Raw genomic sequence first — 18,751 nt, 5'->3', positions numbered from 1 at the left:
CAGCATACAGATGGAACTGAGAGGTGCTAAGAGCACAGGACAGAGGACTGGGTGTGAAGAAAGGGGGAGATGTCCCTCCTTAATGAGAAGGACAGTGGGATTTTAGCTGAACTGTTCTTATTCATGGTGTCTCAGGAAAGATGTGCTTGTCAGGCTTCAGGTGATTTAGGAGAGCTGGGCTTAGAAAAAGGACACACACATGTCAGCAGAATTGCTGTCCCCAGCCCATAAATAAGCCTTCAGAAAAATAAGCCTTCTTTTAAATGGGAAAACAGGTCTTTGTCCATTGTGGAAGTAGGTAGCTGGGAGGAGCTCTGGTTTATTGCTTATTTCGGCCCAGCAGACTAACAGCAGCTGAAACAATCAGGTAATCTCTGTGGAGGAGGAATCCCTATATGCACCTTTTCTTTACAAGATTTCAGCTAATTATGGCCACAGAAAAACTAGAAAATCAGTTTCTGAATACTGTATTTTCCAAGGGAATCCGTAGTTAAATGCTAAGTTTGGAGATTTTGTGTTAATGAGTTCTCCAGTCTGAATATCGACTTTTCTTTCCCCAGTAAAGTCCTTTTCTTAATAGAAGTGTGGATAAATGCCTTTATTTCTAAGCCACTGAATAAACTTTCAGTAGAAAAATCCAAGGTATAGCAATTAGAGTGAACACACTTGGGGGGAAAATTGCTAACCAAACCAAATAATTTTTTGTCACCAAAATCTGGAAATGTGAGTACTTGAATTACTTTAATAACAAAGAAAGGGGATAATCTAAATCACACATACTTTTGGATGTGCCCAAGGACTTAATGGTTCAGAGCAATTGTTTCAAAGCATTTAGGAAAAGAGGAATTGCTTAAATTTAATCAACTCTCAAAATGCATGATAGAACAGTGATTTTTGTGTTTTGCAAGATGTAATTTTTTACATAAACTTTAAATTTAAATATGAAAAATAATCTCTACTGAAGTGGTTACTTTTAGTTCTTAAGGAAAATAAGAGAGGATATTAGTGTGGTAAAATGCTCAGCTTCCTATTCCTTAGTTAATTTGCAGCTTCTGCTGTTTTCCTTATTAAGTAGTATAAAAATGTTCCCATTTCCCATGGTCACGGTTCAATATTAACTTTTCCCTTCAAAATTTGACCAGTGACGAGTCTTTTATTGTCCTTATATGTTGTTTGGATTCACCCTTTCAAGTTACCTATATTTTTTTTTCACTATCTTGTAATTTTTAATACCAAGGTTTACCCTTCAGGAATACAATAAAATACATAGCAAATTCAAGTACAACACAAATATTGTTGGAAGTGGGAATATCAGGTGGGTTTAGCCCAAATAAGGACTGCAAATTGCAACCTCTGAGATCCTGTTGCATTCTCCTGTGGCCTTGAGCACAATTGGAGAGTAAAGTCTGAATTATTGAGCACTCTGGTAACCTCTGACTTCATCTGAAAGTTTTAAGAGCTGTTGCAGTAGTACACACAGTCTCCAAAACAAGGTCTAAATGGAGGTAGTTATGGCATCATCAATAGGGATTTAAATACCAGGAAATTGGAGATGTGAGTCTGAAAGCTCTTTTATTTATTACAACTCTGCTGCACACTTAATGCTTTGAAAAGGATTTTATTACTACCTAAAAGCAGTTGCACATTAAATCTTTAAATTAACTTCTGCTCTGCTTGAATAGAAGTATCTTCTCCACTGGGCAGGAGTTCAACAAGACAGAGCAGGAGAGTTTTGGAGCTTTAGGTGATACACTGACAGACTGCTCCAAAGCATCTCCAAGCCTTGCACTTCTAGTACACAAATTTACAGTTCACACATTTACCTCAGGCCCACTGATGGGAATTCCATGTTGATGCTTCGGGTTTTCCTTCCTTTTCTTTATGCTCCATCACATTTTCCTGAATTCACTTCAATGCCCCAACTTCCTTCATTTAGGCTTGCAAGCCAACATTGAGCAAGCCCTGTGCTGAAGAGCAGCTGCCTCTCTCCATGGGAAGCAGAACAGAGCCATTGGAATGCTCAAGAGGTTTCATGTTAAGTTTGTATCAGCAATCACCACCTAGCCTGAGCTTACAGAGAGCTTAGCTTTGGTTAATTGTCTTCCAAAAATAAGTAGGAGGAAAAAAAAAAAACCAAAACCCTAGAGGTTGTTCTCATGGGCAATAAAAATACAGTCAGAAAGTACAACTGAAAACAAAAAAAAGGCATCAGGAAAAGAAAACTCCCTTTCTCAGCTCTGCTAAAACCATTTCTTCAGTACTTTGCTTTACAAATCTTTAAAATATTGCTGCAAATATTCTTCCCCCAAGAAAAATATCGGTGAAAGATCTAAACCCAAAATATTTCAATTTGAAGTTACTTTGGTGCTTTCTGGGACTGTAATTCATCAATTTTGCTTCCATTCTCATGCCTATTGTGGTCTTAAGCTGGGTTATATCTCCTGTGGTACCTATCTGTCAGTCCTTGTATGGATTTGGTGATTATAGTGGATCATGGGGAATATGTGCATGGGGGTGAAGCTCACTGCAGATAATGAAAACATTGAGGAGAAGAAAAATAGGTCCTCTGAGGTATTATAACTATATACTTCTGTTGGCAAAATCTTTTAATGAATTAAAAATAAATCCATGGAAAGTTAGTAATTCAGGGTTTAAAATGTGGTTTTTGTTGGAACCTGGTGTTTTTACTGAAGAGCTGTTCAGCAAGCTGATTGGAAATATCTGTTCTAAAATTTATTTTGTGCTTGGAGACGGTACAAGATGTATGTGCCAAGACATGACCCAGAAATCATCAGTGTCTACTCTGTCAGGGAAGCATAACCAGGTGCTGAGCCCCAGCCACGGCACTTTCTTCTCTGCTGGTGGTTTCACAGAGCCTTCTCCACTGACCAGAGAGCATCATGGTGAAATTCTTAATGAATAAGAACTGGAAGAATTTTCTTTCTTATTGCTCCTGCACAGGGCCTTTCTGAGTATTTGTGGGGTGTGTGTGTGAGTAAAGTGAATGGGATTTCTGGACATTGAGTTGGAAACAAAGAGTAGCCAAAGATTTTACTGACCTGCTTATGACATTATGTTACCCTTTACCATGCTTTTACTTCTATCCCAGGCATGCCTACTTCTCCTGAGGTGTCAATCACTGAAAATAGTTTTTATGAGAAGCAAAAAATCACTAAAACATGGGAGTTATTGAGGCAAATTCCCATCACTTTGGGGTTTTTTTTGTTTTTTTGGTGTCCTGCTTGTCAGACGCATCCACTGCTTGTTTGTGAATTGAGCATAGACCACAACAGGAAGCTGTGATCTGTAGCACTTTTCCTGTCTTAAAATAGATCATTGACATGACTGGGTTGTTTAAAGAATCATTTGTTGTCTAGGATCTTCTAGGCTGCTGGTGAAAAATGCCTGAATTGTTTATTTTAATGTTGCTGAGAATTAATTGTTTTATTTATGGTATATTAGGGTAACTAAAGTCCTGGTACTCCTCTTTTTCAGTAATTCTTTAAAAGAAAGTAGAATACAACAGACTATTTCAGTTGGAGGAGACAGAATGATGCCTTTAGACCTCTTCCTATTTGCACACTTAAAAAAAACATTTTTTGTTTATCATTGGCTAATTTAAACTCTAATTAAACCTTTTGTCTCTTCTTCCTGCATAAATACACCACAGCTCTGTGCTGTGTTTGCAAATCCTGACCTTTTTTTCCGAAGATCATACAATTTCTTTTTTCTTTTGAGCCTCTTGGGGAGTTCCCTGTTCAGCCAAGCTGGTCACCTGCTCAGCTTGTTTGGTTTACAACACAGAGGAATTGCCTGGAATTGTACCAAGGAAGTAAACAGGCAAATTTATTTTATCCTTCTGGAGTCCTAATGAGTGTAAGTTACTTTGAAATGACTGTCTCTTCAAGCACCCATAACCAGAAGAAAACATCCTCCCCAGGCAGGGCTTGGGCCACCAATGATCACAGAATCACACAAGGGGTAAGCTTGAAAGGAACCACATTAGGGTCACCTTATCCAGAAAGTGTCACCCAGAGCATACAGCTCAGGACTGTGTCCATGCAGTCTTTGAATATCTGTAATGAGGGACACTCCACAGCTTCTCTGGGCAATCTGTTCCACAGTCACACTCACATACTGAAGTTCTTGCCATCATTCAGATGGAACCTCCTTGTGCATCATTTTGTCCCTGTTCCCTTTTGTCCTGTTGCTCAGCACATCAAGAAGAGCCAGGATCCATCTTCTTGACACCTAGCCTTCAAAAACATCTATTTTAATGAGGTCCCCTCTCAGACTTCTGTTCAGGCTAAGCAGGCCCAGTTCCTCCAGCCTTTTCTTGTAAGTGCAGAGCTCAAGTTCCCCAATCACCTTAGCAGCCCTCTGTGATGGTGTTCACAGGTGTTTTCAGATGAGGGAAGAGATGAGGATCTGACTCCATGTTTCAGAAGGCGTAATTTATTATTTTATGATATATATTAAATTAAAACTATACTAAAAGAATAGAAAAAAGGATTTCATCAGAAGGCTAGCTAAGAATAGAATAACAAAGAATGATAACAAAGGTTTGTGGCTTGGCTCTCTGTCCGAGCCAGCTGACTGTGATTGGCCATTAATTACAAACATCCAGCATGGGCCAATCACAGATGCACCTGTTGCATTCCACAGCAGCCGATAATCAATGTTTGCATTTTGTTCCTGAGGCCTCCCAGCTTCTCAGGAGGAAAAGTCCTAAGGAGAGGATTTTCCATAAAAGTTCCAGGAGCTCCAGGTCTCTCTCTCATCCTGAGGATCCCAGAACTGGGCGCAGCACTCCAGACTGGCCCCACCAGGGCTGACGGAGGGGCAGGATCACCTCCCTGCCCTGCTGGCACTGCAGTTCCTGATGCAGCCCAGGGTCCTGTTGGCCTTCTTGTCCCCCAGGGCAGGGCTGACCCAAGGACAGCTCCTTGTCCACCAGGACCCCCAGGTCCTTCTCTGTAGAGCTCCTGCCCAGCCTGTGCTGGTGCCTGGGCTCGTTCCTCCCCAGGTGCAAGGCCCACAGAAAACTACAGAAATCCATAATTTGATCATCTGTTGGATGTTTTGCTTAGCTGATTAAATCAACTTGCTGTTCTAGGTTTTTTGGTTGCTTTTTGTACCCGAAATTTAAACTAAAGGGAGATTCAAGCACACAACAGCATTAGCACAGCATGCAATGCATGCATGGCTTTGCCACCAGAAAAAGACCATCAGTGTCACCCCAGGACAATCAGCAAAGGGCTGAATTTGTTTTCAGTCAGGGCTCTCATGGCCCTAAATGTTTGTGGCCCTTTAAGAGATCCCTGGATAAGGTTAATGTTTCAGAGAGGATAAACTGGAGAGATCAGATAATGACCTTAGTGTTAGAGAGGCTTAAGGTTTTAGCATTAGAGTAGATACAGAGACCACAAATAAAGGATTATAATTATAAAGCATCATAATGGAATTGAGCAATGTCAGAAAATGCCTTTAAAAATTGAGACAATATCACAAACTATGAAACTGAAAATGGATTAACCTGCCTTTTTGGTCCATAATTTTACAATCCTTTGCAAATTTTGCTTGCCAGTAACAGTATTTAATTTTTAACGTGGTTAAATCTGGTCTGTTGCAATTTTAATTCCACTCCAGCCATTTGGGAGCTATTTTTTATTGCCTTGCAAGTCTTCTTTTTTCTCTCTTTTTCTTTTTTTTTTTTTTCTCTTCTGCCAAACCCAGCAGGTAATTCAAGATGGGAATTCACTTTGGTTACTTGTTTCTCCAGGCTGTAAAACACCCTTCCAAAACTATCAGATTTTTAATTATATATAAAGACTTAGTATTCATTACATATATAAAGCTAAAATCAAACACAAAGTTACTAAGTTTTTCCTCTTGTCAGGTCTTCATCATTTTTAAGACACCAGTTAGTGAAGACACAAATAATGGAGGAGCATCTGAGTCGCTACTTGTGTGAATTTGCTGAACTCTATTGCACTCAATAGACCTGTAACAACCATCCCATATGAGAAAGAAATCCCAATCTTTCCATAAAAATTATCTGTTCAATGCTTTTTGCTTTTATCTGCATAGTTAATTTTTGCAGAGGCGAAATCTATTGATTTTAAATGAGGAAATAGCCATCATTCATGCTTGTTGTCTTCCTAAAAGCTGAAAACACATAACTTGTATGATAGACTTTGAAATAACTCTGCCCTTTTTAAAATCTGGAAACTCTACTGGGATCAGATATCTATAGCTACCAGGTTCACATTCCTTTTTACTTTTTCTTTTGTTTTTTTTTTTTTTTAATAGGGTAAATTTGAACGGTCTGAATAATTTAAGAGCACATTATCATTACAATTTAGAGGCAAATCAGAGGGGGGATGCTCTGTAGAACAGCCAATACTGACATCATGTCTCAGCAGTCTAGGTGGTAGCTTATTGATCTTACTGTACATGGGAGAGCAGGACTTGATTTCCCAGATCACCAGCTGAGAATTGAAACACATGGTAATTAGCAGCCAGTTTTCAGATATCAGTTTACTGAGCAAGCAAGTTAGAATAGCTCTCTCCTGGGAAGATGGCAAAAATAAGTGAAGGAAATCAGAGGAATTGTTTTTGGATTGCATCTCAGGGAAAAACTTGCAAATCTGATTTACAGTGTCCATGACTGAATTTCTACAATTTATGGCACTAGGGAATATTTATTGTGAATGCTAAAAACTTAAAAATTCCTACACTTGTTCCCTGATAAATATGATTTCATGCAGCTGTAAGCATATTTTTTGGGGGGGTTACTTTATCACACCAAAACAGATCAGAATTATTTATTTGTGTTGAACACAGCAGTATGCCAAGATTCCTACCACCAAATATTCATGGGAATGTTTGACAGCTGCTGCCTGGCAAAGTCCAACACAGTGAATCACTTATTTGTTTTCCAGAGCTTCTCTGGGGCTGAAGTTTGCATGCCCAGGTTACACTTCACTGCCTGTGGAAATTCAAAGTGCCATTTGGGAGCCCAGCCTTACTGAAGCTATTGGAAGTTTTGCCACTGACTCATTGGGGGAATTCATCTCCAGTCTACAGAATCATATCAGAAAACCTTTTGTTTGTTAGTTTGTTTTCTCTGTTTTGTAAACCAAACCTGCCTGGTCCTTATAGTAAGCCACAAGAACAGCATTACCCTGTGTCACTGTCATATTTTCTGGAAAAATCCCTTTGCCAGGATTCTTCTCCTGGGAAGCTGAGAAGCCTCAGATAAAAAGGAAAACAATATTATCTAATTTGCTTCTGTGTTTCGCTGCTTTGGAATGTGGTTTGGAGATTGTTTACCAACAGGTGGTTGTTTGATTGGTTTCATGGGAATTGTTTTGACTTAATGACCAATCAGGGTCAGGCTGTGTCGGACTCTGGAGAGAGAGTCATGAGATTCATGATCATTCTTTGTAGCCTTCTGTCTGCATCCTTTCTCTATTCTTTAGTACAGTTTTAGTATAGCATTCTATAATATAATATACTATAATATACTATACTATAACATCTAATATACTATAATATATACTATACTATACACTATACTATACTATTGTATTGTATTGTAGCGTAGCGTAGCCTTCTAAGAACATGGAGTCAGATTCATTCCTTCCTGCCATGGCGGACCCCAGAAAACATCACAACTCTTCATCTTTAAAACCACAACTCGTTACTACAAAGTTTGCCTTCACAAAAAGACAGATGTGCAAATAGCATCTTCAAGCCAGTTCAAGTTCTAACTGGTAGGTTGACCTACCAATGATTGTATTTGCTGAATAATCTGCTGAAAACAGTCTGTTAAACGGGGAAGTACTGAAACAATGAAAAAATGTGCATCATTTTAGTATTGTCATCTTTGGGTTTGGTGCTTATCTTGGGGTTTTAGGGATTTCTTTTTGCCCCTCAAGGTGCATATTGGTAAATCATTTGAAAGCAACTGTGAGTTACAGGGGGAAATGTGTATTTTTGAAATGTTCTCAGATTATGAGATTTCTTGCACTGCCTGCTTGCTTATACTGTCTACTTTTAAAGCTCTGCATCTCTGGAAATTCAGCCAATTATATTTTGATGCATAAACACTTGCCTGATTGCTCTGCATCCTCATTTGCCTGCGTGATGGATTGAATGTATGGCAGCTGTCCCCAGAGGCCATCCTGAAAAGAAGATGTTGCAACTCATGAGTTTATCCAAGTGAATAAAACTGAAAACATCCCATAAATACACAGTTTTTTTTTTTTTAATTCCTTGTTAGTAAAGAGATATTAATATGCAATAGTATCTGTCACATAGGGGAAACTTCTCAAAATACCTGAGCCCATTTTAAGGATGTGAAAGTTAGGACATGCATTGTGTACTAATAGCAGGGTGTCACCATGGACACCAGCAGAGAAAAGTCAAATATGATGAAAGAGAGAAAAGAGAAAGAGAAGATGTAGTATCCATGACAACAAGTAGAAAAGAGTAAGACTTGAAAAAATTGAAATCCCCATGTTTGTCTGTATTATTGAAATGAAATTTGCGAAGTTGGGCGCAGATACAACATCGTTTCTGTGTCGCTGGATTTTGTGCAAATTGTCAGCGTCAGGTGGGTACAGAGGAGGTTCAGATGGTGCAGACAGGATCTCTCCTGTTGTGTTTGCACATCCCTGGAGTGGTTTGTGTGGAACCAAAGGGCAGCTGGGTGAACAGTGGAGGTCAGATCCAGCTATCTGTATGTGTACATATGCACACGTATAAGCTGCCCTCAGTCTGAATGGTCTGCACTGGCACACTGGAAATGCGTGTAAAAGCCTCTAAATTTTGTATGATCAAAGTAAAACAACGTGGGATGAGAGATGAATGGAATGGATTAAGAAATCCCTTTTTCTTCTCACGTGACAGGAGCTTTCCTTTTGAAGCCAGAATGTGCAGTTTGAAGCAAGGGGCAGAGAGAGTGACAGAAAAAAGTGATATCCAAAGCCCAGAGGAGGCTGCACATTTGTGTCCCTGTGAATTACTTTGGGCAGCTCTCCACACACACAAATGGGACTGGTTTGCATTTGCTGCATTACATTTGATTTTACCTTGAGGAGCTCTAGCATGTAGCCCATGTAATGTAATGCCTTCCTGCCGGGTTTTGAGATTGAATTGATGTTTCTGTGAATGTATCAGTGCAGAATTTATCTCCTGAAATGTAACTATTAAGCAGATGTTTGTGTTCAAGTAGCAATAATGAAATCTTTCTTTTTTTTTAACATTACACTCCATGTCATTTTTGAGGTGCTTATAAATATTATTTAGTAAAAAAAGGTTGCATAAAAAATTGTTGGTGTAAAATTCAGGAATATGCAACAAACCTCCTAACAACATTTGTGAAAGATGATGTTCTCTTATGTTCAGTGAGAGCTTGCATCCTCAAACAGCATGGAATATGAGAGCATTTTTATTTAAATTCCAACTGTATCCCTTCAAAAGCTAGATCCGGTACTTTAAGTAGATTTAAGATACTGCTTAGTAAAATTTTCAGAATATTTTTGATGTATTTTATAGTCTAGTGCTTTTGTGTTCACATGAGCTTGCAAAAATACTAATGAAAGACCATTTAGACTTATTTTTGTACTTCAAATACCTTTATTTGTGCAAGTATCTGCCAGTGTGATTTGAACTGTCCTGGAGAAGATGAGCACTCTGTGGATGAATTTTGCATGGAGGGATTTTTGGGACAAGAAAATGAACATCCAGAACAAGCAGCTAAGAAGAGACAGAGGAGAATTGTGCAGGCACAAGAAGTAGAAGGAATCTTTCTTTCCAATAACAGGCTTTTCCCTGTGTTTGGAATGCAGATGAAATTAACGTGCCTGTACTTGTGGTCATGCTCCAGCATTACTAATTAAATCAGAATAGTTCCCAGAGGAAAGTGATTTTGGTTAACTGTTAAGACAGACTGCAAACAGAGCAGAAAGCTTTGTTCCAAAAAGTGGTGGGAAAGTTTGTTTGGTCTCTGTTCCATTTTGGACCCTAAGATCTGAAATGTATGGTAGCACCTCTTTGAAAAGGCAAGGAATAACTCAGCCTGGTGAAACAATAGAATGCTGTGCTTAAAAATAGCTTTCCACATTTCATATTTTAATTAGTGATTTAAAAGCAGACAGGTGTCAGATAAGCATAGAAGTATAATTAGCACTAAAGGGGAAGCAGACATGGAACACAGGAAATTTATTCATCATCTTGGTTTGGAAGGCTTTCCTGTTATCCAGAAAAGTAGATCAGAAATATTTCTTCTTTGTTTTTATAAATAACTCTTCTGTCTTTTCTCTTTGTGTGATGTTCAATGATTTGCTAAAATTTTCTCACATAGTGGTGCAAAATCTCGGCAGCTGTAAATTGTAATGTCTCTAATAACTTTAGTACTGTAAATCCAGTTCACCCTATTGATTAATTAGTTATTCTGCAAATAATCCCAGTTTGTATGATTAACAATACAATTTTTAAAAGGCAAACAGATATAGCATTATAACATGGATAGAATATATAGAATAGGTGTATTTTATTCCTTTGTGAACTCGCAGTTCTTTACATTGCAAAACTTGACCTTGTCCCATGGGACTGGAAATCCAGTGGCAAAACACACCCAAGAACTCCTCTGAGGATGTGCTCAGACTTCCTATTCTGGATGCAGCTGAGCAGCCTCCTAGATCACTCGGGTGGTTTGTTGCTGTCTCCTCTGCACCCTCTGCCTTTGTAAGGCAGAATTTATCACCCTTTGGATCTGACAGCTTAACTCTGCATCTGCTTGCCTCTCATCCCATCTGTGGTTTGTTGTGGTGTTTTTTTTTTTTTTTTAAACTCAGCCCCTTTGACAGAACTGGAGCAGGCAGCGTCTGTGCTGCAATGCCAGCTGACCTGCAGCAGCTGCCTTCCGAGGGGAGCAACAAGAACCTGAGGTGGAGCCATAACCCCTTAACCCAGAATTTGTGACATGAAAGCTCTTTCTTTGGCTGATTCCATAAAGGGGAGAGGGAAATGAAATAGTGCAAGGTGTATCCTTTGCATTATGCAAAGTTATGACATGTATGTATCACCAAAAGGATCAACCTCTAGACAACTAATTCTGCATGCCAGAGTAATTCTTAATTTATGCTGTTCCAGAATAATGCAAAATGGATCACAAGGCCTCAGCCAACCAACAAAAAAAACCCCCCAAACTCAAACTAAAGAAAGGCTGCTGAAGCAAAATGTGTTTTGTATTCTCATCTGCTGGCTCGGAAAAGCAGATGTAGACCTGCTGCTCCTGTAAATGGGAAATGACGCTTAGGAAGCAAATACCTTCAGGACAGCTGTAAGAAATGCAGTGTGAATGAGTTTTTCAGCTGGTTTCTATGAATTCTATGGTAGGAACTCAAGCTGCTATCCCTTAGAAATTTTCAAATAGTATTGATCATCAAAACCCCAAACTTGTGGATTTTCTGTATTTTTGGGGTGGTGGGGAAGATGGCTTTCTGTCAAAGTCGAATCCACACTGAAACAGGGAATTCTGCAATTAATTATCAAATTTTTGCAATTACCAAATATTGTTATTTCCATGGTCCAGCAGGCATCTGCTGCAATGTGAAGGATTCAGGTTCAATACTTGAGTACAAATGAATTTCTAAATTTATAGGGTTCTTTCTCAGCTAATCTGTTCCATTTGGTCTGTGTGGTTAAATAATGCTTCCCTCTCTGGGTGTCTTGTAAAAGTGTTTATAACTGCTGTGTGAAACTGCAAAAGTATTTGCAGTTTCCCAAAGCAGTTACAAACATTTTTTCAAGATATATTATTTAAAGTGTTTCCCTCTTGGTTAGAACTGTTGCTTTTGTAGAAACTGGCAATAATGTAAAAAAATATGAAAATTATATCTTAGTGTAAGGTTTAAGAACCTCGCCACAGAGTTGCTGAAGTCACTGCAAATAATCCTGATTTTCAGCAATATTCATTATACATCTTGCAGTACCTCAGCAGCAGTACACTTTTGCTCTTGCTGCTTTTCACTACACGGATGGCCCCACATTTTAGTGAGGTAGATATGCTAAAATGGCATAAAATTGATGTGTGTTGGCAGTTATGTGGAGAATACAAATCATGGGAATTGAGTGACTTGAGCACAACACTTCAATGGTACAGAATTTGAGTGGTGTTCACCCTGGAAAGAGTGGCAATTTCACTCAGAGTTTTTAATATGCTTCCATTTATCATTATCAAATTATTTGCCATTGCTAAAAGAAATGGCTGTCACTCCCTAAGCTCTGAAACACTATCACTTATTAAAGATATCTGATTTTAATATCAATTATACAACAGTGGTTGTCCTGAATGAAACCAGTAACAACTGACTAATTATTTGAATTATATCTTAGAAAGATTTGGTTAATGCAAGAGCATAAGCAGGATTTTTGGTTTATTACCTGAAAAACATTAATTCCTCTACAGTTTCCTTTCTAATCAGAACACAGCATGACTTTTGCTGAAAATAATTGATCTTTTTTTTAGCAAGTCTTAATAGACAGCACTGAGAAATGCAATGATTACAAGACAGAATGGAATGAGATTTATTTGGAATACTGTCATTTAGAGTATCAGCCTCTCTCTGAGGCAGGAATAGGTTTCAGGCAAATGATGTCATACATTCCAGAGCCACTTTTTCACTGTCAGGTATTACAAATGAATCTCCTTCACGGTTCTCAATGGAAAAAAAATATAATATCCCACGTATTGACACTTGTTTAAGAGTATGAATGCTGCAAAACTGTGTTTTTCACAGGAAATACTGGGATAAAGTGAGGCAGATTTTGTAAATCTTTGGGATTCTCCCCTCCTTGACAAATGATTTTGTAAACAAGTGTTTCCTGTGTCAAAACAGTGTCTGTCACTCATGTGCTAGTCACATGGATTATTTTCTGTTCATGTCACCATCCATATTTATTTGCTCATATTTTAAAACCCGGTTAAATATTCCAGCTCCTTGGCAATGAAACTGCCTTACCTTGCCAGGTATAATGGGATTTTGGCTCATGCAACAATAGTGAAAGTCAAGAAAAGCCCTCTGGGTTTTACAATATACCAAATAAATCCTGGTTTTCATCCTTTGAAAAAAATGTGTATCCCAACAGAAAAAAAAAAAGCTGTCTTGAAACTCAAGTAGTAAAGTAATTAATCCAAATGAATTCCAATATATTAATTATAATATGCTAATACCAGCAATATATATACATATATATTTTAAGTGAGGAAAACTGTGAAGTATTTTAATTTTGATTCTTTTTTCAAATATAAATGTGTATTGAGGAAGTTATGTCAGGATCCCAGGTTAGAGGTGCAGATTTGGTATGATGTGCTGGGTAATACATGAATGTGGAGACAAATGTACAAGCTGAGCTCCTGTGAATTACTGTGCCCTGAGCAGGAAGGAGGTGACCTGATGAGGTTCCCTCCAGTATTAATCATCCTATGGCCCTTGATGAAACCAAAGCTTAAACCCTGGAAATTTATCTGAAACAGGCCACATTATTCAGGGACAGAATCTCTTTTACCACTATTGCTCAGTGGCTGAGGTTTCAATGTAGGCATCTCTTTTATCTTTGAAAGTTAAGTGGGAAAGTTTAACCTTTTGTCAGGGTTTCAAACAGGGCAGCCTTGAAATTGTGTAACATTCCCTAAAAAGTCTCAGACAAACTGTTCTTTCCCCTTCTTCAACAGAAGATAAAATTGTGGTACAAGAGAACTCTAATTCCAACACCTGATGGATGACATTTCTCCAAGCACTTGTTCCATCACTCCCTCTGAATTCAGCCCCTCACATGAAAATTATCCACATGAATTAATTGATTTTGATGGGTTTTTTTGTCAGGAAGCATGAAGGTGTCCCCAGGAACCTTCCATAACAGGAATTCTAGGAAATGTGGGAGAGGAAAAATGGCACTTAGTCCAAGAAAGTCCTATAAGTGTTGCAAGGTAAAATTTTGTGTAAAATCCTTATCTTTACAATAATGATAAAATTTCTGTTTGCTTCATTGAAAATACCATTTCATCTCTGTTTTAGAGCAAGTTCTTATATTTAAGTTGTTCCTTAAAATTATTCTTTAAGATTACTTAAAGACAGCATCAACATTGTGAATACAGAACAGACACCTTGATTTGGTACAGAAAGTCATTTTTCAAGGATACATTTATCCAAATTAAGCTTTTGTTCAGGATGACTTTGATTTTTTCTGAAAACTTAAATTTCTGAAAGTTAAAAGCTCTAATTTAAAAAGCAGCTGAAGTGTTCCAAAGGTGAAGCCATTCAGGTTTACTCAAAAAGCTTTGCTTTGGGAAAATTCACCTTTGGGTATGAATTGCCATGGTGAAAAATACTTGAGGCTACCAATTCATCAGCTAATTAATTTTTTTTTTTTTTTTTTTTAGTTTACGCTGATTTTGTTTTACTGGTATGAATTGAGCAGAGGGATAAGAGCTAAATTGAAGAGGAGGTTTGAACATTATCATTCGAGATTGAGAGGTCTGAAAGAGAACATATGGTGCTACCTCAGCTGACATAACAGTGCCTCTCCACCAGGATTTTTATCCTGTCTGTTAAGACCTTTCTGCATGTGTTGTTTCAGCTCTTTGCAACACTGACATTGTTTACCTTTTTTTGGAGTTACATTTGCAAATAAAGTGGGTAAAAATATTGACTTTTTTTCATTCCTCCAATTGCAAATGAACTCGAGCCCTTCCCAAGAGAGAACTTCTCTCTCCAATGAATTTAAAATCAAATTTGCCTCTGAAAATAAAACACAGATGTAGGGGGAACACTTTTTCTTGTTTGCTGTTGTTTTGTATTCGCTCTTCATATGAAGAGGTTTAGCTCCAATGAGACATTGAGAAGAAAGACATATATTTATATTTAGCTTCACTTTTAGAATATAAATCATGCTATTTTTCACTGAATCAAAACAAAATCAAACCAGAAGCTCTAGCAAATAATTCCTGTTTATGACTATTAATTATGGAAAACAAAATAATGAGGAGTTTTTGTAGATAAAAAAGTGTAAATTATGAAAGTAGGAATTACTGCAACAAATCTTTCCTGTCTTCTTTCCATTGTTTTTTGACAATTAAAAAACAACCAAACAAAAAAATCCTTGCTAATTAACATTTTCAGATAGCATATTGATTTGTTAGTTAGTTGTTGTAAGAATCTGTCCCAGCTGCTAGAATCTGCTGCCAGCTCAGCTCCTTTCCAAAGGACTGTAAATCAGTGCAGCTCTTCTTGGGAAGGAACATTTCAGGGTGAGCTGAGGAGAAGAGATGTACAGCTGATTTACTGGAGTGTGGAGTCGGTGTCACAGCTGAAATCACAGGGCTGTGCCAGTTACGGCACAGCTAATTTCACCTTCTAAAATGCTCATTTTTCACATTTCCTTCAGGTAACTTCCCATAGACCCAGATCCTCTAAGTAAGATTTACATTGGACACTTATAATAGGAAGATTTAAGGTTATTTTGGTAAGCTCAATGGTCTCTCATTACAGCACAGCAAATGAAGGAGAAAATTAGTGTAGTTATATAAGAAAAAAAAAAGATACAATAATCAATCTGTTGCATTCTGGGAGGAAACATCAATTGCTGTGGCATTGTCTTACCTCTTGTCCTTCTGTCCTCTTGTCAGATATGAATGGAGATAAAGACTGACTAATAATGAGAAGATGTGAAAACAATTATTCTGAATTAGGTCCTAATGAAAAGAGTTTGCCTGAAGTATTTGTCTTAAGGATAATGGTGTTGATTGATTAATCACACCACTCAAACAAGTTTAATTTAGAGATAGGATTAAAGAACTCATCATGTGTCACAGGAAGCCACCAGCACCACAAATTCATGGAAATGTTTCTGGGCCACACCCTGATAATGGATGTATAAATTGAAAAGCTGATGGGGCATGAGTAGAGTTAAAACATAGGTATTTTCCTAAACTTCTTTCTAGTGTCAGTATTCTCCGAACTTCTTTTATTTGAAACTTTATTGATACAGTAAAGAAGGGTTATAGCTGTTATACAAGCTACCTATCAGTCACCAGGATAAAGATACTAATTATAGTAAGTTCTGTAAGATTCACAATACATTTTTTCCTCATTAATAGATTTTCATGAGATGATAAATATTGAAAAAATTCAAATTTTTGATATAATGAGCAGCAGCTGAATAATACATCCTGAATCAGCCAGTAAAGTGTATACCCACATATCTATTGATTCAGTCTCTCTACAAAGTCAGTCCATTATTTCTCTATGACCAAGAATGGATTGATTTTTTTCTTTGTGATCAAAGATTGAATTCTTTGCAGCTAATGAACATGCGTATCAAGTGGAGCTGGTGAGCTGAACAAGCGAGAGAAATTTGACTGCTCCTGGGATATTGTCCTAGGAATTTAATGCTAACTTGTTGCTAACTTGTGAAAAAGGCTGTGACAGTAACATAGAATTGCTGCCTCGACAGAGGGTATTAAGGATCACCACTTGAGGCTCAGTTTTTTGCTTCAGAAAAGGAAGACTTTCAAAGTGCTACTGATGTGTTCTTTCCTCTGCTTGTATTGCTGAGGGCCACTCAGCAATAGTAGGTGAGAAACCTTTTGCCCTTCCCTTCCTCTCTAAACCCAGGAGCAACTGAAAAACCTTCATGTGCCACAAACCTCTTGACAAAGATTATTACACTTTGTGAAAGTGAATTACGAAAATTTCTTATTGATTTTAGTAGGGAATAATGTGTACAGAGAGAAACAGAGAGCAAGACTACAAAGTTCTCTGCATCAGTGCATTGACTAAGGGACTTTGAAGGGACATCCATGGTGTCTGAGGTGCCTTGTCTCTTTCACAGCTGTGCATTGGATCCAAACCTTTATTGGGGTTTAATCCTATTGTTCCCCAGAAAGACATAGGAGACTACCTTGGGTAAACCTGTGGGAAGTGGTTAAGATAAATTGTCTTTTCCTGTATTTATTCCTTCCTTTGACACTGGTGTTTCAATGTGACACATTGCCACACCTCTGAGTATGGCAGCTGCTGGGATTTTGCCATGGAAGAAAATGTCATTGATAAACTCTTTATTAAATTAATTTTATCTACATTTCTGAGAGAAAGAGCACCAAAAAGAAAGGTGTGACAAGCTTTTTCCCAAGAATTTTACCAGGTTTAATCAAAAACCAAACGAGACGACAAATACATGCTGTTTTACTCCTTTCCTGTCTTCTGCAGGATCTTGGTCAGAAGATAAAATCTCATGGACCAAAGATCTAGGCAAGCATGTGAATCTAGAATTCCAGAAGAGTGTGGTGTCCTTTTTCCAGTAAATGCTGAGGAACTTCCATCATGACTTTTATTTAAGGAGTAGTTGGCTGAAGGAAAAGGAAAAATTCAAGCAGAATCCAAAGAGAAACCATCTGAAGGTGAAATGACTGCAGAGAATATACATAAAGGGTGTATATGTATGATGATGAGATCAGAAAAAGAGGTAGGAAACCTTGGTTATTTGGATATATAACCTTAGGTAAGACAAAAGGAAACTTTAAGGTGCAAAAAAGCTCTTTTGCTGAAAGGTCATTGCATGTATGCTCTGGGCCATTGTCGCAGTGTTCATGTGCAATTCTTGCCACATGTGATACCTTCAGGAGCATATCTACAAGATAAATGAAATCTTTAACAGGAAAAAAAAGTTGAAATAATAAATATGAGAGTGGGAACACAGCTTAAATGGAAGGTAATGCCTATTTTTTTTTTTAATTAGAGTTACACTCTTCTATTTAGATCGGTCTTTCATTAAAGTAGGTTTCTTGGAAAATCTTATTCCTACAGGCTTTTATAACATGAGCAGATATCAAGAGGCAGAAAAACCTTCTATTTCCTTGTCAGCTGAGGCCTTAGGTGCTGATGGAGATCAGGTTTTCACACTTTATCAACATCCAGCAATTCCCATTGCAGTGCTTATGATCAGACAACATTTTGTAAACTCTAGCCTGGTTGAACATTTTGAGTTCTACTTATTTTGCTCAACATCCAAAAAGGGGTTTTTGACTGACCTAAAGAATAAATCTTACTTTTTAATTTAAGTTTCTTATTTTTAAAAATGGTTTTTAAAAAATCAAACTTAAACCAAGGAAAGTGCTTCAACATTGTTTCTAATTTGGAATTTTATTACAGGAACATTAGAAAAGGAAAAATTGAACCCATGCTTTGAGCAATGAGATAAATCTAGTTCTATTTTACTTAAAAACTCTTCTTATATGAAGAAGATCTAGTAAAACAATGAAAATACCCTTAAAATAAGAGTGAAAAATTAAAAACTCCATCCCATATCCTCCAATCTGTTTTATTCATTACCTGGGCACCTAAGGGTATACAGTAAATTAGGAGCATAACACTTTAATTAAAATCTCATAAACTCGTGAGCTTTGAAAGTTACATTTCTTAAAGTAGCTTTGCTCATTAGTTAAGACCTTATAATACCTGACTGTTATTTACTTATTGAATCTGAACTCCATTTAACCCTCTATTTATTAGATGGTGTCCTTATTCATAAAGATGATTTAAAAACCCCTACAGTTAGTATTAGTTTACAGACTTTCCTAAGGATACTGAGGGTCCATTTTGATTCTTAAAAATATGGCATATAAAATGTGAAGGGATTTATACTGGTTATTTGTGTTAGACTAGGTGAAAAAAAAAAA

At 37.5% G+C, this 18,751-nt stretch overlaps 1 long non-coding RNA gene across 1 annotated transcript in view; it reads left to right on the top strand.

The window, feature by feature from the left end:
* The window catches only part of LOC131556352 (uncharacterized), a 38,839-nt gene extending 24,154 nt beyond the window's left edge, over positions 1-14,685 (top strand). The window contains exons 2-3 of the long non-coding RNA XR_009274617.1: positions 13,899-14,002; positions 14,456-14,685. This is a non-coding gene — a long non-coding RNA (uncharacterized LOC131556352). The remainder of the gene's footprint in view (positions 1-13,898; positions 14,003-14,455) is intronic.
* Positions 14,686-18,751: the final 4,066 nt, after the last annotated feature.

This window comes from Ammospiza caudacuta, chromosome 3, assembly GCF_027887145.1.
Source record: "Ammospiza caudacuta isolate bAmmCau1 chromosome 3, bAmmCau1.pri, whole genome shotgun sequence".
Lineage (NCBI taxonomy): Eukaryota > Metazoa > Chordata > Aves > Passeriformes > Passerellidae > Ammospiza > Ammospiza caudacuta.
The sequence above is the reverse complement of the archived record's forward strand: the minus strand, read 5'-3'. Positions and strand labels throughout refer to the sequence as shown.